This window comes from Canis lupus, chromosome 31 (assembly GCF_003254725.2).
Source record: "Canis lupus dingo isolate Sandy chromosome 31, ASM325472v2, whole genome shotgun sequence".
NCBI lineage: Eukaryota > Metazoa > Chordata > Mammalia > Carnivora > Canidae > Canis > Canis lupus.
In genome coordinates, this window is record NC_064273.1 from 8,649,059 (window position 1) to 8,671,171 (window position 22,113).

The following is a 22,113-nucleotide window of genomic DNA, read 5'->3' on the forward strand; positions in this document are numbered from 1 at the left end:
TTCTAAAACGAAAACTATAGAAAAACTGTAATTTATTAATAAGAATAGAACCATGCTGGAAGGGTCATTTGGAAGTCATTTACTCTGCTCCTCTGACTTTTAGTTTAAATTATCTAAAGATCATTTGTTCGGAGCCAGAGATTATCTAGCCTCTATCATCAGTACCCCTTACATGCATCAGCATATGTTAACACAAAGTTATTACTTTAATTTACTTAAACCCTACGCTGTGGAAGTCTTTCTTTTTATATGCTAAGTGATAATAGATAAGCCATTTTTTAATATAGCAGCTTATATGTTTGAAGATAGTTATTAAGTGGAGACTAATTTTTAATAAATTATATCTGATGTTTAATTTAGGTTTCTGAGTATAAGACACTTTCTAATCTCAGTCTCTTAGTATTTCCGAAATGGAAATTGTAGCTTTAGTAACATTTTAAGTCATATTTAACCTAAGGTCTAAATTTAGGTTTAATAGCACCTGTGACATTTTATACTTGTCAAGAGAAATAAAAGTTTATGACCAAGTTATTTAGTATGCCTGAGTGGGGACACTTTTAATTTTATGAAGTAAATGATGGAGTAAAACTTAGAAGAAAAGCCAAGAAGTTAAAAAGAAAATGGGAAAGGACATCCTTTCCCCCTAGGATTTATATTCTTTCTCAATCTTTCCCTCTCCATCACCCTGTATCTCTTTACCACATAATACTGTACTTTATCTAGATTGAGTCACATTAAGTTACCATTTTATCAGATTCTTATCTCTGTCAGACACCAGAAAATGGATTAGGAGTCTGTGTTTGATGTAGAAGGACACTGAGAGCATTTTGATCACATAACTCAGCACTTGTCATAGCTTACCCAAGTGACTTCCTCAGTTCTAAAATGAAAACGTAGGACAGGTTGTAACCTTGTTGAATCTTGCTTAAGGGAATTCTTGGAAAATATGATTATAGCATATTTTCCTTTGGGGCTACCTCAGGAAAGAAAGTAGCAAAGAGCCAAAATTCCACAGGAGAGGAGAAATATTTCTGTGGTCAGAGGATTGAGAACATGTTGACAGTTGCCTTTAACTCCTGTCCTCTCATCTTGTGCCTAAATCACCAAAAACTAAAAACTTGAAGAAACTCAGAATTCTGTGGTCATAGTGTGTAACAGGGGGAGGTAATAAAGTCAATTCCTTAACATAGTTTTCTTAATTCGTTGCTTTTTCTCTTTTGTTTTCTTTTCTTTTGTTTTCTTTTTTCTTTTCTTCCTTCCATTAATTACCACTAAAGTCTCTCTCTCTCTTTTTTTTTTTTTTTTAAATTTTTTTTTTTAATTTATTTATGATAGTCACACAGAGAGAGAGAGAGAGAGAGGCAGAGACACAGGCAGAGAGAAAAGCAGGCTCCATGAATCGGGAGCCCGATGTGGGATTCAATCCCGGGTCTCCAGGATCGTGCCCTGAGCCAAAGGCAAGCGCCAAACCGCTGCGCCACCCAGGGATCCCTTTTTTTTTGTTTTTGAACTGTGTTGGTTATTTCTTTAAGCCTCTGTCAAAATTTTAATTATCAACCTTAGGTGAATAATCAATCATGCATTTCTTATGATCTATTTCAAGAGGAGTTGGTGTTGTTTGAATGTGATGGGTTCTCTTAACCCTGTACAATGATTTTTAACCATTGAGTACATTATGGACACTCATTACAGTTATGAATAGAATTTGTATGTATGTAATTTGCATATATGTATACAAATATGTATTTTGCATTTACATATATGTTTGTACATATATAATTTGTATAGAATTAGTTACAACTAATTCTGTCATTAATTTTGTTCTCAACAAATCCAGTAAATGTTCATTTAGCATAGCTCTGTGACCCTGGTGATTAAACTAACCTCTTTATACTTCAGTTCCCTCTCCTGTAAAAGGAGGGTATTAATTCTACTTACCTTAGAGAGATTTGAGGAGGATTAAATAAATTGATTATATACAAAACGCTTAGAAGTGTGTCTGGTTGATAAAGCACTGTGTATGTATGGTAACTCTTATATCATGTGCTATTTACTATGCTGGGCACATTACTAGCTAGGTGTACTCCTTCCTTTTCTGTGGTTCCAAAGGATGTCTCTCTTCATTGCAAGTAACTGAAGGCTGAGCAACTAATGCCATATATGGTTACATTCAGAATGAGTTTTTCGTTCCCAGAGTCAGGCATCCTCTCATACATAAATGTACTTAAAATCCATATAAATATTTGTTAAATGTTGTATTGCCTTCATATATCAGTGCATGGTATGTCTTTTATGATAAATATATTTTTTGAGGGTTTATAAAGTTATTGTCATTGGCATGGTTAGCATTTAAATATTTCATTGTGGCTTTTCTCAAAATACGTTCCAGTAAAGTATTTCTGTAAGCTGTTAAAAAATAATTTGTAAAAGAAGTCTTTAAACAAACTTTTATATATATATATCTCTTTCCTGTAAGACTTCAGAGGCTTTAAAATATTAATGAATTCTGTGAAGCATGAGAGGATCTAAATTACTACAATTCCCACATTTATATGGAATGCCAAAATATTTTTTCAGAGAATAATTTGTTTTCTCAGAATGCATTTTGGGTAAAAATTAGAATTTGGTGTCCTGTGGGGGTGGCCATACAATTTCAAAAGGGTCTGCATGTCTCCAATTCAGGTTTGTAGTTATTTATCTACATAGTTCCTTTGTTTCAAGAACATAAGAGTAAGAATATAATATACTATTCTATTTTTATTTTTTTTCTTCCAGGAATGTTTTCTTCTACATCAGTATGTTAAGGCTATAACAGGGATCCATTCAATATTACAAACATAGGCAATTTAAATATGTTGCTTTACCAAAACTTTGCAAAGAGGTGCTAAGCATTGTGTGTGGCCTTACCCTTCGCTCTCACTAATATCATATTACTGTTAATAGTTTTGACCTCAGCTTTCTAAATGTTGCTTTCTATAATGGATACAATTTACCTCTTGTGAGCATTTGACACAACTGACCTCCTTTGGGAAATGTTCACTTTCCCAGAATTTCATGGCACCCAACTAGATCCAGATTATATCCTACTGCATGTAACCAAAGTCAAGCAATTTAATAGACAGGTTTAAATTTGATTCTGGGGGAAGACTATACAGTGAAAGGTTGGTGGTTCCAAGAAGCCATCACGAATCCAGCTTCCTTCTGTTTTTCTGCTTTGCCAGCCTTAGTATGGTTTTCCTCCTTGTGGTTATTGTTGTGCCCAAGACTGCGAATCCGAGAAACCACCAAGGAGCCGACACTGATGCAAACACACGAGGGTTTATTTACAAGCTCGAGCTTGGGTCCAAGTGCACCCGACACAGGGGAGCAGGGACTTGGACCCCGAGACTAAGAGGCATAGCAGCTTTATAGGGGCCAGTGGCCAATGGGATTGTAACATACGCTGGAAGTTGCACAGTCATGTCGGTCCAAACGCAGGTGGCCAATTGAATCACATTTTACCCTATAGTATCTATTTGAGCTGGCCTATTATTTTGGTCAGAATTGGTGCACAGTTTGGGTGGGCACAAGGCGGGGTTACATTGTTATGAGCTGATTTCTGATAAGGGTGTGCCCAGCGGCCTGACTAGGGTGGGGCAGCGCCTTAAGCAATAAGCAGGTCATGTGGGGGTCATACAGGAGGTGGAGGGTGCTGCACAAAATGGAGTTAATCCTGCTCTGCTTGTCCAGGGCTAGGGGATTTTTGTTAAATTTCCTGGGTCCCACAGTGATAAGGTAATGGCTCTACCTCTTAATGTCACCTTTCTGTGCTATACTAAAAGGAGGAATATAAAAAATCAGCAGCTCCCCCCACCCACCCTTTTTGAAAAAAATCAGGACAACAGTATATTTCTGGAAATCTCACCCAGTAGAATTCTATTACATTTCATTGGCTAGAATTGTGTCATGTGGCCACCTTTAGTTTCAAAGATGTGTGATGTTCAAAAACAAAATTCAAGGGAGTAACTGGGAAGATCTAATTGATTTTATTAAGTGATTAATGAATCAGGCAGCATCCCAAATGGCAAGCATAAAGATAACTCTAGGGGTTGTAACAACAAATGGAAGGTTTTTATAGGGTGGGGCCAGTAGTTATTAGCTAAAGAAAAGGAAGAATTGTTTCTGGCAAGGTCACCTTCCATAAGGAGGAAGGACAGGGGGTCTTAATCGCACACATTACCTCATCTTCCTTTGAGGAATGGAGAGGGTCCCTGTGACAGATTATCTCATTAGTACTGACCAGATAATTTTAGATTTATTGGCTTAGAATTCCATTCCTGGAGAGGTTGACTCACTGCATGTGAGTCTTGATTTGTTGTCCTGGGGACAAGTGACTCCACTTTGAGCCTATAGTTTTGTGTTTTTTTTTGTTGTTGTTGTTGTTGTTTTTGTTTGTTTGTTTTTAGCAAGGAGAGATATTTTTAACCAACCCATTTCTTCCCCAAACAAAATTTGGTATTTTGTTGAAAGAAAGAACAGAGAATGATATGTAGTAGGCAACTAGTAAGGTCCACCAGATACAGGCTATTGATTTTCTTCTTTATCTGGCTGAGTCTTTCAGCCTTATCACTGAAATGTTCAAGTTAATGGAGTGTTTATTTTTTAAAATATTTATTTATTTATTATTTATGATAGACATAGAGAGAGAGAGAGAGGCGGAGACACAGTAGGAGGGAGAAGCAGACTCCATGCCAGGAGCCTGATGCGGGACTCGATCCCAGGACTCCAGGATCGCGCCCTGGGCCAAAGGCAGGTGCTAAACCACTGAGCCACCCAGGGATCCCCTAATGGAGTGTTTATTCTTCTCTTTTTTACTCTGTGACTTACTCTGAATGGCCATACCTACGTCTGGATTGACCGAAAACTATTGTCCAGATTTACTCCTGTTGTCTTATCTCTAGACTGGACCAATACACCCAGCTCCTTTGGTAGGTCCTGGTAGTACCTCCAGCTCAAATGTCCAATATAAGACTTAAACCATCTTCCTTTCCATCCCTGCCTTTCTACTATTTTTTCCTAGCTATGGAAAGGATAGCGCCATCAATCCAGCCCTCCAGACCAGAGACCCGAGATTACTTCTTTTGTACTTTCTTTCCATCTGTTCGCATCCATTGATCCTCGGGCCTAGCTGATGATGTGTCCTGAATAGCTTTAGAATTTTTCCATTTATCTCCATCCCCCTCACTATTCTTCTAATTGGTGTCACCATCATTTCTCACCTAGATAACTGGAATACTCTTTTGCGAGTGAAAATCTGATCTGTCCTTCTTGATTGCTCACTCAGAGATTTTCAATGCCCTTAAAGTCTAAACTCTTTATTTTCTTTTTTAAAGATTTTATTTATTTATTTGAGAGAGAGAGAATGAGAGAAAGAGCATGAGTGGGTGGAAAGGGCCAAGGAAGAGAGGGAAGCAGCCTCCCCACTGAGCAGGGAGCCACATGGGCTTGGGGCTTGATCCCAGGATCAAAACCTGAGCTGAAGGCAGTCACCTGAGCAGGAGTCCCAAGTCTAAACTCTTAAATGATTTGCAAGGATCTCTCTTGATTGCTCACTCAGAGATTCTTGAAGGTCCCTGAAGTCTACATTCTTTAAAATGATTTGCTGGGGGGGATCCCTGAGTGGCTCAGCGGTTTAGTGCCTGCCTTCGGCCCAGGCCATGATTCTGGAGTCCTGGGATCGAGTCCCACATCAGGCTTCCTGCATGGAGCCTGCTTCTCCCTCTGCCTGTGTCTCTGCCTCTCTCTGTGTGTGTCTCTCATGAATAAATAAATAAGTAAAATTAAAAAAAAATGATTTGCCAGTATCAGTGTGATCCTGGCTTTATGGTCTAGAACTCTCTCTTCACCTCATCCCTTTGGTCTGAAAAAAAGTGTTTATTGTCTCAGAGCTCAGGAGAGCCATCCTTTACTCTCAGCCTCCTTTTCTGCGTATTGCCCCAGCTACCCCTATCACTAATCAACCTTACTCACACCTCCCTTCCTATATTCCTTTATCATATTGCATGTAACACCTATATTGTAATTAGATTGTATTTCCCACTTAATTCTAAACACTGTGTGTAACTTGTAGTATCTAGGACAGGTCACCAAGGGTGTATTATTGCTACATCTCCATCAGTAAACAATTCTGTATAATGATCATAACCAACCAACAATCATGAAAAAAAATGTTTTCTTTATGTTCAAAGGTGCTAATGTACAATTTGGCATTTTGTTTCCTCAGTAGAAATGAGAGATTGCACACATACTCTGTAGTTTTGAGCCTGGTGTGTTTTATCCCTCACTCTTTTTTCCCCTTCCCTCATTAGAAACATTTTTTCCCCTAGAATCAATTCCAGTGACAAGTCAAGTCCATGATTGTACATCTCAGCTAATTTTTCTAAAAAGAGTTTCAAGTACAATATTCATTTATTTAATACCATATTTCTGATCATTAGCTTGGACTATAAAATTTAACATACATAGAATGAAATTAAGTTTTAGAATTTAAACCAAGTACTGAATACTGTGCAGGGATATTGAAAAAGAAATGTGTATGAATATAGTTCAGTAAAAATAAGCATCACTCTCTACCCTACATTAAGATAATTTTTGTGGAACAGACTATCCATTAACATTTATATTTAATTGTATAGTGTTTGTATTACTAATCTAACATATACTGCTTGAACATCAGTTATGATGCATGACCAACAGAGAAACCTTCCAAAAACTTTAGAATTCAGATTTTTGTCTTTATTTTGTTAGATTTAAAAATTAATAAAATAAAAACATTGATAGAAAGATTTAATATTAATATTTAAAAATCTAAATGTTTTTCATGTAAGTATAAAACAAACATGTTAAATATTACAAAATTTTAGAGCACTCTTTCTGCTTTTTCTTAAATTAAGGCACAAACCCTAGACCCTAAAAGGACACAGACCTTAACATTGGACACAGTCCTTTACATTGGTAATTCTTTTGACTGACTCATGCTGAAAACTATTTTCTAAGCCATAACAGTGCTACTGGGGGTGGATGGAAGGAATGTTAATTTAAGTGAAATGGTTTCAATTTAATTAATTAATTTATTAACTAATCTTATTGAGATGTAATTGACATATAAAATGTTACTTTTAGGTAAACAACATAATGATTTGATACATGTGTATATTGCAAAATGATTACCACAATAAGTTTAGCTAACATCTCTCACTATATATAATTATATATATTTTTTCTTGTGATAAGAACTTGTAAGATCTATTCTCTTAGCGACTTTCAAATATGCAACGGAGTGTTGGTAACTATAGTCATCATACTATACCCTTATATCCCTAGGACTTACATCTCTAATAATTGGAGGTTTGTCGTTTTTGAGCAACTTCATCTAATTTTCCCCACCCCTCTGCCTTCACCCCACCCCCACCTCTAGTACCCCTTAATCTGTTCCCTGTATCTGTGAGTTTGTTTTCTCTTCTCTAATTTATTTCACTTAACATGATGCCCTCAAGGTCTCTCTATGCTGTTGCATATGACAAGATTCCCTTCCTTTTTGTGGCTGAAAAACATTCCATTGTGTGTGTGGAGAAATACAGACACAGACACCATATTTATTTTATTTGTTCGCTCATAGGTTGTTTCCATGTCTTGGCCTTTGTAAATAATGCTGAAGTGAACATAGAAGTATAGATATCTCTTCGAGGTAGCAATTTCATTTCCTTCATAAATACCTGGAATTTGAATTGCTGGATCTTATGTAAGTTCTATTTTTAATTTTTTGAGGAACCTCCATACCATTTTCCATAGTGGCTACACTGAAATGGCTCCAATTTTAGAAGGATTTTTACTGAAGTTGGAAAATATATACACACAGTGAAACTCATACACACACACACAAATTGAGGAAATATTTTTATATGCTATTATGGATTCAGTTAAAGCTCCTTTTTAATGTTTTAAAAGAATGTCAGACTCAAGTCTTCTTTAGATTCTTAAAAATATGGTTGAAGCATATGATTTATTCATGAAATTTTGGCTAGGAAAAATATGAACAAAGAAATCGTCTTCCTCTATTCTTGCCCTGAATGCTACAGTTACTGTGATAATTAGCTCAATGTTATTGTGGGTTATTTTTTCTTATAAATAATTTATACTTCAGTTTGCCTTCATCCTTTAAAATGGCAATGCATGAAATTGATTTGGTATAACTGTACCTTTGATTAATATTTAATTTGAAATTATTTTATAGATTGAAGTTTAGATGTAACTATGTCACATTTTAAGATGCTAAGTATACATTGGAAAACTTGAGTGTGAATGTCTTTATAATCACTCCATTTTATTATTCAAAGCACCATTTTCTCAGTTTATAAGTAATATATTTTATAATGAGTAAATAAAACGTCTGTTTTTTGACCTAGTAACACCTGCTCCTCCAGCTTCCTTTTAATATGAAGTATATAACATGTAACTGTTGTAAATGACAGTATTTAGCAATTTAAAAATACAGCTCACTGAATCCACAGAAAACAGATCAAGTCTGTATTTCACAGGACTATTTCTTTCATTCACATATCTGACGACCTCGGGCAATCAGTTCTTAGTGAAAGCTGTTGAGTTCCTGATGCTCGTCTAGGTGCAGAGGCCAAGGACCTAGAGGGACCGTATTCTTAGGCAACTTGAGTTGATGAGAGGAAGAGATGAAAGAGGATTGATTTCTTCTGGAACAAGGGGTGCTGTCTTACCCCCCTCTTCCCAATCTCACCATCTTTTCTCCCCTTAATAAACTTGGTTTGGTACAAAGGAAGAGGCTACTTTAGAGAAGCGCTACACACATCTCCCAGAGTTTGTTCTCCCTTCAGCTCAAGAACCTGGAATCTGTCCATTGATAACCTACAATGCTTTGTGCATCATCTGGGAAAAAGGAGATATTAATCCAGTTCTTTTCCCCTTTAGCAGTAAATAACTTGCAAAAAAAAAAAAAAAAAAACCAAAAAGAAAAAAAGAAAAAAAGAAACAGAAAACAAGGTTGGGATCATGTGACTAGCGATATATATCTTTACCATTGATTTTTCTTCCTGCTGTGTGTGCTGCATGAGGACAAGGAGCTTGTCACTATCACTGCTGATCTAGAACAATGCCTGACAAGTATCTGAAATGTTCGGTGAATGAACGCTATGTAAGTTTAATGCTAGGAATTGATTTTCTGGGACTTGCCTAAAGGCCTGATAGTACCTTCTAACCTCTATGACTTAATTTTCTTATCTACAAATAGGCACTGCTACTTGGTATCTTACATAATAATTGCATAATTGGTTAACTATTGGAAAGTAATTTGGACTGGTTAGAGATAGGCAATGTACAGATGAGAGGGGGTTATCTTTATTAACTAATCAATGATGTCTTCAGAACTTCTGATATTTCTTATGCTTTTGCAAAATTGTACTGTCTTAGTATCTGAAAGAAAGATAGGAGAGGAAGAGGAAGGAGAGGGAGAGGGTTTTAAATTTAATTTGCTCTAATGACCACTTCTATGAGACTTTCTTTAAAATTACACTTTTTTATAAGACTGTGTATTTTTATTTAATTGATATTTTTAGTTTTTTAGCCTGGGGATGTGGATTTGCGTGCCCAGGGCAAATTAGTGAGTGAGTGTAGGCCATGATCATATTTTGCAGGGATGATAAGCCTGCTTTCAGAAGGGGTGTTCCTGAGGAGCCTGGCTTGGTCAGTTGGAGTTGCTTAGTGCGACTCTTGTTCTTGGGGTTGTGAGCTCAATCCTCCTATGGGGTGTAGAGATTACTTAAAAATAAAATCTTGAAAAAAATAAAAGGAAGGTGCATTCCTCCATGTTTCCCAGACAGTTTTACTTGGTGATGTGCAGGTGGAAGAAATGTTTCTGTCAGAGATATTTTGGTCTTTATTCCTGAAGGACAGCTTTAACCTTAGTTTTGGATTATATTCTCACAGCATTTATTTGTTGACTAGCCTTTTATGCGTTAGTTCTATGAAAACGTAGCTTGTCCTTTATATATTTAATTCATTATATGGGCAGAACTGGTGTTTTTTTTTTTTTTCTTACATGTACTGTGTCTTCCCTTTATGTAATAGTTGTTTGGAAAATTTAACTGTCTGTGCCAGATTTCATTCCTTGTTTACAAGTGTTCGAGTGAACTGTTATGAATTTGGCATGTGAAACATGCCCATTTGTATTATACCACTGATAACCTTTTTCTTTTTATACTTATATCCCAAAAATTCTGACTTTTTAAAAAGTGGATTTATTTTGAAGACAGAATCATATTATTTTAGAGACATTCCATTTGGGACATTTATTATACTACAGAGAATCTCTCATTTCACAATGACCCATATTTCACTTAATGTTTACACAAAACTGTTCATTTATCTGACATAAGGGGCTAATCAAACTGCTTAAGTACAGTCCTGGCTGTTTGGAAGCTTTTTAAGCACCAAAGAGAGAGTACTTAGCAATGGAAATTGTGTTTATGTATATGGAATATTGCCACTGAAATTCTGAACAGACCCAGAGGAAGAAGAATATTGAATTTTAATATTCAAGCTAACATAACTTATTTCTATTTCGTATTTAACTTAGTGAGATAAATTGGCTCTTAGTAAAACTGTAATTCTATAATTGTATTATAGAATACAATCTAAGTTTTGTTTTGTTTTGTTCTAATTTGAAGAAGTTGAGGTAGAAGGCCATATTAATTATAGTAATAACCAGTACTTCTGAATGTGGGCTATGTGCCAAACTCTGTTTTACACATATTAATTTACTTAATCCTCACAAAAACTCAATGAAGTAGGTATGTTATTACCCTTTTTAGATGAAATCAAGGCCCAGGTAGTTTAAATATCTTTGCCCATGCTCATAATCCTGATGCTCTTTTGCTTCTCACACTTAATGAGTCTTCTTAATCATGAGAGATTCTTAATCATGAATGTGAAACTTAAGACAAATCCATTTTATATGTGAGACAATTACCTTCTCACATAATGATGCCAAAGCTTGATATACATTTACTTCCTTTGTTAAGGTAACTGTTCATGTGGCAGTCAGTAGGTTCTAAAATATAGAATTTTCAGTTTATATATTTCTGTTTTCTTAATCTGTAGTTATAGATAAGAACCAGTAAAATGTTAAGTTTTACATGCAAATCCTTTTCATACATGAAAATCTTACTTTTTACTCAGCCATGGTCAACTGGTTCACTATCAACACATTTTACATTTAGGATTAAGCTGTGGCATTGATGTCTATGCATTATTGAGAAACCAAACTGTTATAAAATTAGTATACTTAAAAATACGCTCCCCAAATAAAACTTGAAATGGGCTAAAAGGAGGAGATAAATTGATACTTGGTTAGTGTTCTTTCTTTTTGTCTTTATTGTTTTTTAATAAGGTTAAGAAATTTTACCTATACTTCCCTCAATTTCTTGTGATATATAAAGATAAAATGACTTCCTCAGTCAGAGAAAAGCAAATGCCATGATTTTACTCATGTGGAATTTAAGAAACAAAATATGAAAAAAAAGATGGAAAAAAAAAGAGAGAGAGAGAGAGAGAGGGGATGGCAAACCAGAAGACAGACTCTCAACTATAGAGAACAAACTGAAGTTTGCTGGAGGGGAGGTGGGCAGAGGGGGATGGGTTAGATGGGTGATGGGGATCAAGGAGGGCAGTTGTGATGAGTCCTGGGTGTTATAGGTAAGTGATGAATCACTAAATTCTACTCCTGAAACTAATATTGCACTGTATGTTAACTAACTGGAATTTAAATAAAAACTTGGGAAAAAAAAAAAAAACAACTTCAAGTAAAGAAACCATTCCCAGTATGACCCCTTAAAAGAACATGTCTGGTGTGTTCAGGAGAGATCAATACATGGGATCTTCTGACAAGGCAGAGGTAATCTTTTAAAGCTGAGATATTGACAGGGCAATCCACTAAGTAAATAGCTGGGAAGCAGTAAAGCTTCAGTTGGCTTACATTGTGAACACATACCGCTTCCCTTTCTCTCCTGTTGATGAGATTGTTCTTGTGATGTTTTCAGCTTTGTGTTAGGCTCATTTACTTTGATTCTACTTAATGTATGCTTAATCTTGTTTTATGTTATCAAAGTCAACATATAAGCCTTCAGCATAAAAAATTGGAGTTATCATCTCTGGCTAAGTTCAGTAACGTGAAAGTCCCAGTATTTCCATCTGATCTTGACTATCCCACCTAGAAAATGTATGAATTCCCCTGCTTGGAGGATCCACAGAAGCTTCACTTCTGAGGACTCCCTTGAGGCTGCTTGAAGCTCAGGTGGCCACGATCTCTCCAGTGTCAGATATAATAGACATTGGGAAAACCAAACACAAATTGATAGCATTGAAAGACATAAATTTTGTGTCAGAGGGCAGTAGTCATAGTTTACTTTGATGTGATAGTTTCAGAGAGAACATGTCAGTGTATCATTGACCTTTTCAGTAAAATAAGTAAAGTATGTGTTAAGTATATGAAGGATCATGTCAATGTGGTAATGTTCCTCTGCTCCTGAAAGAACCATAATGATCAGTAAATTGGTTGCAGGAGCATGTGGTGGAGAATTAGATATACATACCCAAATTAGGACAGTTGCCAGGTACTTTCTATTTTCATATCTGAATATTTTATGGTGGTCAGCTCAGGATCCATGAAAATTCTTTTCTGCATGAGGTTCTGTAAAGGTATGAAGGAGGGGATTCCCGGGTGGCTCAGCCGGTTTAGCGCCTGCCTTCGGCTCAGGGCGTGATCCTGGAGACTCGGGATCGAGTCCTGCATCGGGCTCCCTGCATGGAGCCTGCTTCTCCCTTTGCCTGTGTCTCTGCCTCTCTCTCTGTCTCTCATGAACAACAACAAAAAAAAGGTATGAAGGATGTACAAGATGTATTGTGCCCAACTTCACTGGTATACTCTCTAAGAAGACAAATGACAATCAACAGTCTGAACTCATAAAGTTCAAGAAAAAAAGCTGGGATCTCATGGAGCCGATGTTTTATTTCTTTTGGCTGCCCTACCACAGAGTACCTGGTGATTTTTTTTTTTTTTTAATATACCCTAAAGAGTAAGCAGGCACTGAATTAAGAAAGATTGCTGCAAATTTACATGAAACAAAACCCAAAAATTGTCAAATAAGGAGTAATGGTTTATCTTTAATTGTTAAAAGCATCAAATTTATAGCTAATTTTAGTTCTCTAAATTGAACCATATTTATTTATCTATTGAACCACATTTAATAACCAATAAGTTACCATATTCTCCATGCTAGAACTTTTTCTGGTTAATAACTTTTCCGAGCTGTTCTTCCAACATGGGTTTTCACACATTTCTCTCATCACTTTTATTTATTTATTTTTTCTCTCATCACTTTTATTTTTTATTTTTATTTTTTTTCATCATCACTTTTAATACTCTGGTTTCTTTTATGGACCTAAGCATTCCAAAATATTTACATATTTCTCTTTGCAAGATGGGATTTTCACTAATTTCTTTTCCATTTATAGATGTAAATGTCATTAACATAATTAACTTTATATCACAGGAGAAGGAATAAATTAAAATTATTTTATAATTTTTTTCTATAAATGGTTTACCATATATGTGTGTTCTTTTCATAGTTGTGTAAAAATCTGCTACCAATAGACTTTGGTGCTCACAACATGATGCTTTATATTTAACTTATTATCAAGTATTACTCAACATCAATTGATGTGTGCTGAAAGCCTATGGGCAGAAGAGAACTGTGCTGTGTATCTAAAAAAATATAACAATCATGGAGTTATTCTGGGCTCTGTCTTGTATAATAGCTTCTGCTGTTTAGCAACATTAGTGAGAGGTTGCATAGGAAAGGATAAAAAGAAGGAAGATATTTTTTGAATGGAAACAGAGCTGGGGGAAAAAAAACAGTTATTTCCTTTTTGCTTGCTTTCTTATTTGGATTCTTTGAATTAGAATTGTTAATAGGCCAGATCAATCTGTCTAAGAGGAATCCTTCAAAGCTGAGTGAATGATATGTCCCCAGAGAAATTATCTTACTGGGACATGATCTGAGTTTATGCCAAAGGCCTGTTTAAAGGTTCAAGATGACTAAGGATTTATTCAAATTGGAGTTTTAACAGTCTTTCCTTTAATACGTTTGCTTTTTTCTTTATTACAGCTGAAGAATGATGATGAAATTCAGATTTTATAAAGTTAATCATATTTGTAGGTATAAAACAATTGGCCACCCTCAACAAATTACATTTATATTTAATATGACATCAAAGGCAAAATAAACAGCCTCAATTTGTATAACTTAGCTTAATCTTTTCTTAATTTAGACATACTTATTTTTTCCAAGAGGTAATATCCTTTTTGATACAGAATATTTTAGATTTACATTTATTTATTTATTCATTCATTCATTCATTCATTCATGAGAGACACACAGAGAGAGAGGCAGAGACGTAGGCCGAGAGAGAAGCAAGCTCCATGCAGGGAGCCCGATGCAGGACTCCAGGATCCAGGGACGCCAGGATCATCACGCACTAGGCCCAAGACAGGCACCCAACCGCTGAGCCATCCAAGCATCCCTTGGATTTACTTTTATTTTTTATTTTATTTATTTTTTTTTAAATTTTATTTATTTATGATAGTCACACAGAGAGAGAGAGAGAGAGAGAGAGAGAGAGGCAGAGACATAGACAAAGGGAGAAGCAGGCTCCATGCACCGGGAGCCCGACGTGGGATTCGATCCCGGGTCTCCAGGATCCCGCCCTGGGCCAAAGGCAGGCGCCAAACCACTGCGCCACCCAGGGATCCCGGATTTACTTTTAAAAGAGAAATTCTGACTATTGATATTATCATGATTGATTAGGATATGAATATTCAATGGTGCAGCCTCAGAACTCAAGGTGAACATTGTCAATTTTAGATTTTTTTAACTGGTTTGCTAATGCTTAAGTCTTTCTTCTCGAGGTACACTTATATAATAAAGTTCACAGTGGAGGCTTTCGTGTTCTGACTAATTCAGAGAAGATGGATATAAATAAACTTTTATTTGTACATCTGTCTTTTCTTTTTCTTTTTTTCAAAAAGAGAGTACCTGAAGCCAACTAGTAATGTCTGTTTGGACTCTGGGTAAGCAGGACTGTAACTCCTGGAAGCTACACTATTTAATTAGTATTAGAAACTGTAGCCCTGGGGATTCCTGGGTGGCGCAGTGGTTTAGCGCCTGCCTTTGGCCCAGGGCGCGATCCTGGAGACCCGGGATCGAATCCCACGTCAGGCTCCCGGTGCATGGAGCCTGCTTCTCCCTCTGCCTATGTCTCTGCCTCTCTCTCTCTCTGTGTGACTATCATAAATAAATAAAAAATAAATAAAAATATTTTTTTTTAAAGAAACTGTAGCCCTAGTTGTTAATAGTACCATACCTCTTCATAGTCACAACTCTTATAAGACAGATACATAAGGAAGTTAGATAGTGCTCATTTTGGCAGCCCATATTTAAAATTGGAACCATACAGAGAAGATTAGCATGGTAAGGATGGTACACAGATTTGTGAAACGTTCCATATTTTTATTCTTCTCTGATATCATCTATGGGTGGAGAAAGAGACTTTGTAAGTGAAGTGATCCATCCGGTTTAATGCCCATTCCCAATTCCTCTGTCAAAAAAGAAAAAAAGAGAGAGAGAGATTATAGATAAACAGTATTACTTATAGATCCAATTCTAAACTCTTTCATTTAGAAGAGATCACCTTGGGAAAAGAATGATCTGAATGTATTCCCACTTGATGTTTTATAAATCAAGGTTTTTCCATACAAATATTTAAAAGCATATTTTGGATATAGTCTATAATTTTACTTTAGGAATTGAGCCTCTCAATAAGGGTTATAATGTAGAAAAAAAATAAGATTTATTTATTTATATTTATTTGAGAGAGAGAGAGAGAGAACACATAGGCAGGGAGCGGATGTGGGGCTCAGTCTCAGGACCCTGGGATCATGACCTGAGTCGAAGGCAGATGCTTAACTGACTGAGCCACCCAGGTGCCCTTGTAGAAAAATATTTTTAAGTCTGTCACAAATAAAATAAAGATGTGGGAGGGAAAAATTATCAGTCAGGATGTAAAAATACTGGGAATGAGTTATACCAGACAAGAACCAATAGTCATATGATCTATATTTTTCATTGTGATTTTGCTTGAAATTGAGCATGAGGATTATAAATTTAATTTTAAACAGAAATTGAATATAAACATCTTTGAACCTTTGATAGAAGTGGGTTAAAATCAAATCAGAAACACGTAATGCTATTTTTTTCTTTTTATCTTCCCCAAATTTTAAATAATTTTAGAATTGTAAAAATCCTTTAGAAAATTCTAGGTGTTTCTTATTATTTGGCACCTTTAGAATTTTGAGTAAATCTGAATGTAGGCCACTGTCAGTTCTATATTTTTGAGCATTATGTTTCCGGGGGCCCAAAGTGTAAAGGCTAATTTTGACCTTGTTAGAAGAGGTGAATATATTTTTTTTAATTGTAATGTGTGCAATGGTGGGGCCTCTTTTTTTATACCCCCTTTGTCTTTCCAGTTTGTCAGTGTTTTGTTTGTCTTGTTTCAACTAAACACCCAGTAAAAAATAATGAAAAAAGGTAATAGGCTTATTTGTAAGTGTTCTGTGCTGATTCTTTAAGAGAATAATTTTCAGGTAGAACAGATGGTTAATTTGGCATTTTTCATAACAGTTGCCATTTTTAAATACTACATATCTTTAAAATGAATTTTCTCCATTTTTACCTAAGATTTTAGTTAAGTTTAAGTAGGTAAAATTAAATGGATATTGTAAGCCATTGCACTATTTCCAAGGTTAATGTTAAAAACCAAGCAAGTTACATTTAGTAAAAATATGGATGCATATTATTGATTCTTCTGGTCATTCATTGAGAATTGTGGTAGTGTCACAAATAGTTATAGAGGATGAGGGCTATTGGAGTCTGAAAGGTATGTCAAATGGATGGGATAAATATGTATATTAAATATATTCAGCTTTTCTATCTGGCTCTTAAGCCTCTTCTTTTTGAAGATTTTATTTATTTATTAGAGAAAATGAGCAGCGGGGAGGGGCAGAGGGAGAGGGCAAAGCGGACTCCCCTCTGAGCAAGGAGCCCTTTGTGGATCTCCATCCCAGGACCCCAAGAGCATGACTTAAAACCAAAGGCAGACACTTAACTGACAGGCTCTCAGTGAGCAGGACCTGGGGATTATGACCGGAGCCCAAGGCAGAAGCTTAACTGACTGAGCCACCCAGGTACCCCAAGCCCCTTCTAAAATTAAACTATTCAACAAGGCTTACTGCATGCACTGAGTGAAGTATTATTTGAAAAAAAATAATGTAACTGTTACCTTTAAATTTGCATGCGTTTTCATGTTGTGAATGTTGATGTTAAAAATATTTGATAAATTTCTACACTTAGCATATCTTTTTGAATTTTTGATGCAAGTAGTTTTATCCTTTGTGATTTTTTAAGAGATTTTTAAAATATAGCATGAAACTGTTGTTGGAAACTGTCAGAGTGTATGTTTCTGGCTTATTATATAGTCAGTTTGTACAAAATGAAATTTAAAACTGAATGAAGAAGGGACCATACATTTAAAAATCCCAGCCATACAGGAGATTCCATTTTCTTACTGCCATTTGTTTCCTTTTTTTTTTTTTTTTCTCATTTGTTTCCTTTGAATTGGTTGGTAGTCACTTGTCCTTATATAAGATGAAAATCACACCCTTGTCCTCATACTTTGATTACTGAATCTTAGCGCTCAATGAATGAATTGTTCTCACCATCAAACTCCAAGCCTGGGGCAGTTAAGTTTTCTTGGTCTAGCCTAAGGAAATATGACCCTCTCTAGGAACACTTCCCATCTGCACACATAAAAGGGCTCTGTCTTTAACCATTACAATAGCTTTCTGCTTTCCTTTAAGAAAAGTTTTGTAAATCAAGAAAGCTTTTGTGATGTGTTCCTTTAATCTCTATTTGCTTCTCCCTATTCTTTTTATTTCAAAGTTTAATTAGGAATTCTAGCATTTCACAAATTGAAAGAAATAAAATATTTGACTAATATGAATCAGAACTCAACAATGTAAGACTAAATACACCTGCAAATATCAATCTATTATTTCCTCCATCAGGACTGAAATTTTTGACTATTTATGGTGGAGAGATTATATTTGAGTTTATTTTATCTTTCTGGTTAGTCTAAAATGAAGCAATGCAATTTTATTTTATTTTTGCGATTTTAAATATACTGTGCAGCCTGTTTTAATAATTTTTTGCATTATTTTAGGTTATTAGTTAATATTTAGGATCTAATCATACTGAATCGAGGTCTCAAATATTGGTCACTATATAAAACAGTTGCTAGTGGACCTGTTGTTTGGTTCATTGCTCATTTGGTTCCAGCATTAAATGTAAATATAGTAGGGCTACAACTTTGTGTTTGATTCTATGTAGTTCAAGTTACCCCTGAACACACTAAAACAGAACTCAGTTATACTATTGGTTACATATTAAGCTGACCAGATAAATAGTGTGTTTGATAATGGATCATGTTTTTTACTTCAGTTATTCCATAGTAGAAATCCTATGTATCCATCCCCATTTGTTGGCTAAAGACTTAGTACAGTGACTGATATAATTCTAAATATACATTTTATTTTTCAAATAAAGGTAACTTTTTTCAGCTATCATATTTTAAAAACCGGATTCTTTTCAGATCCTATTTTCTGTTAAGTATATTCAGTAATGTAACATTTTGGTGAGAAAAGGAGGAAATTTCTAGCAAAATTGCTTATAGCAAATTATGTATGTGATCATTTTAAAGGTTAATGAATATGCTGCGTTTTTTTAGTGGCAATCTATGTTTTAATGTATTGTGACATGTAGCCTGAACTTCCCGTGTCTTTAAAAACACGTACACACAACTCACTGTTTTCCATTTATGCTTGGATGCTTTTACTAGTTAGCTAAAATTGATGATATTATCACAAATATTTGTGCTCGTAGAGGTTTTGAGAACAAGGAAGGAGGTTTAATAAGATAGGGTCTTACACTCTGCTTAAACACCCTGTCTTCCATGCTAATCTCCTATTTACAATGATCCATTAGGAACATTTCATGGTAGGCAGCATGTAGACCAGAATTAAAGAACATATGGGTACAGTTATCCTGGTTAAAATGGCCAACGTGCCTTGTATTGTGTCTGGAAGATAACAGGACAGGTGGTAATCCATCTTCACAGAGTGGAGACAGCTGGTATTTTCCGTAAGCTGAAGCAGTCTTTTTCTATGTAGTCTCACCTCGCAGCTGATATGTCGCTTATTAGTATAATTCAAAACACACATTGATGTTAAAAAGCATTCTGTTTCTCTGTCCACTACAAAAAGCACTTTGTGGGCCAGGCATAAATCAAAACAAACAGACAAAAAAGACATATATTTTAGTTTTTGAACTTGAAAAGTTTAAGCTTCAATTTAATTGTTTTTTTAAATGTAAAATAAAGATTATCTTTAACTCGGCTCTCCTGTAAAATATTTTTCCTTTGAACTAGGTAAGAGAACTCTCTTCCCTATATTCCATATTCCCCAAATTATGAAGTTTTCAGGGAAAATCTTTAGTTCATACCATCAGGAGATATTTGTTAAAGTCATTTTTAAAAAAAGCTATGTGTCTCCTATCATTTCTTATATTACTGGAAGGATTATTGGACATGTATTGGAATCATAATAGTAGACTCTCTCAGTATCTGCTTGGAAATTGTTTTTTTTTAACATTTTTGCTTGCTTCCTGTTATTCAGTGTAAAGAAGAAATCAAATCTGCTGGATACCTGGCATATTGAGAACTGGAGTTCTGTGTTGCTTACAGTTCATTTCAGATTCCAATTACCCCTTTCAAATACTGTAAAAATTTTGACAGGGCCTTCGATTGTAATGGCCATATCAATTGATTTAGTATGTCTCAAAATTCCCCAAAGGCAAGGTGAGGTTAAAGGTCAGATTACTGGTGCATGACATTCTTACTCACTTTAGTAAGATCAGGATCAGCGGTTTCCTGGAGCACACTGGGCATTATTCTAATCTCTCTCGTCCAAGTATTGCGGAATTGGTATCACTAATACTGTCCCTATCTGTAAAAGAGCTAAGGGTACTCACACAGTAACTGAATGAGCTAGGATAGTGAGAGTTCAGCACATGCACTGAATTCTTGTTTATTAAAACCAAATGCTCTTTTACATATTCACTCCATTTCAGATAAGTAAATTTTGTGGCTGGAGCTATACATCGATTTCATAAAAAAAAAAAAAAAATGTATGCTCTACAAAAGTAGACTTCAAAACTACAAATGTGAAGTCAATAATTATTTCCCAGAAATTCGATTTCAGAACGTCTCAAAGTAGGGGCTTAAGTATCTATTACTTCCTTTAAGTACTTTCATGTCTGCAGTTCTATGTTTTCTAATGGCCAGCTTCTCCTTCTATATTCATGGTTTTGCAATAGTTGGCTTTATTTAGTGCAATGACAAAACTAAATGATCTTTGCCCTGACTTTCTCCCTGGGGTGTAATTCAAGTATAGAACAGGAGTTCTCAAACTACAGTGTGTATCAGATCACCTGGATTGCTTGTTCAAGCCTGATCCCTGGGTTGGCAGGTCTTCTGAGTTAGCAGGGCTGGGGTTAGGCCTAAGAATTTGCATTCCTGGCGAGTTCCCAGGTGTGGCTGATGAAACTGGGTCAGAGAGGGCACGCTGGGAACGTCAGCTCTGTAAAATACTTTTAAATGTTATTTCAGCCTATTTGAATTAGTTACCACCTTTCAAAAGTATGGCCTCTACTGTAATGAAGAAATTACCCAAAGGATGCCTAGAATATTTGCTGTAGTGCATGAGCAAACCATTGTAAAAACATTTGCTTGATGGATTTGGGAGGGGCATTTAGGAAACCACTGGCATTTCCTCCCACTTTTCATTTCTCCTCCCCATTTCTTTCTGTCCTAATCCTCTTCTTCCACAATGGAGTTTTCTTCAACATTTCCTTCACATTTGACTCTACTCGACTCTCTTATGAGTTACCTAATGATGTTTCAGATTTTCACTGATCCCTTCTAGGAGTTGAATCAGTTTTGGTATTAGTGGGATTGGAAAGACTGAAACTTTCTTCTGCTTCCTTGGAATAAAGTCTACAAAAGTGCCATTCCTTAGGTGAATGTAGGTCTGATTTAAAGTAATCTTTTACTGAGGAGTAAAAAGAAAACTATAGAAACTTACACACCTCTTGACATTAGTGTACTTATTACGTATATAAACAATATGTGACACCTTTGAAATACATAAAATGGTTTGAAAATTCAATTTAATGAAGACTTTATTCTATAGGACCACGAAGAATCCCTTATAAACACATGCACACTGTTGATTGTCTAATACATTAAAGATGTGTGAATGTATATTCCTCATTTGTTCTCTCTTTCAAAATAAAGTCCTTTAATATTAAGTAGTATAGGGGCGCCTGAGTATCTCAGTCCATTGAGCATCCCACTTTCAATTTCTGCTCAGGTCAAGATCTCATGGGTCCTAGGATGGAGTTCCACATCAGGCTCCCGGCTCAGCAGGGAATCTGCTTCTTTTCTTCTCCCTCTGCGTCTGCCCCTCCACATGTGTTCTCACTCTGTCTCTCTCAATCAAATAAATAAATCTTTTTAAAAATATTAAATACTATAATAGTAAGTCTCAAGAGTATTTTGACACACATATTTTCACTTAATGTCTTCATGAAATGCTACTATGAATGTTTAGCTTTATATTACTTAAATTTTGGAGAGTTTCAGGGTCATATAATTTTATTATTTTTTTGTGGCATCATCGGTTTTTATAGTTTAAAGTATTAGGTTCAGTTTGGGATACCTAATGGTTAAGCAGCAATAACTATTGATAGTTATTACAGTTACTTTACAAATTATTTTAATTGCATAATGCCTGATAGCAAAATTAAGTAAATATTTACC

General features: G+C 35.5%; 1 protein-coding gene and 1 pseudogene across 7 annotated transcripts in view; both read left to right on the top strand.

Annotated features, from left to right (window-relative positions):
* Positions 1–22,113, top strand: part of ROBO1 (roundabout guidance receptor 1) — a 1,126,854-nt gene that overhangs the window by 803,385 nt on the left and 301,356 nt on the right. The window lies entirely within an intron of this gene.
* On the top strand, positions 15,537–15,634 carry LOC112661952 (U6 spliceosomal RNA; annotated as a pseudogene).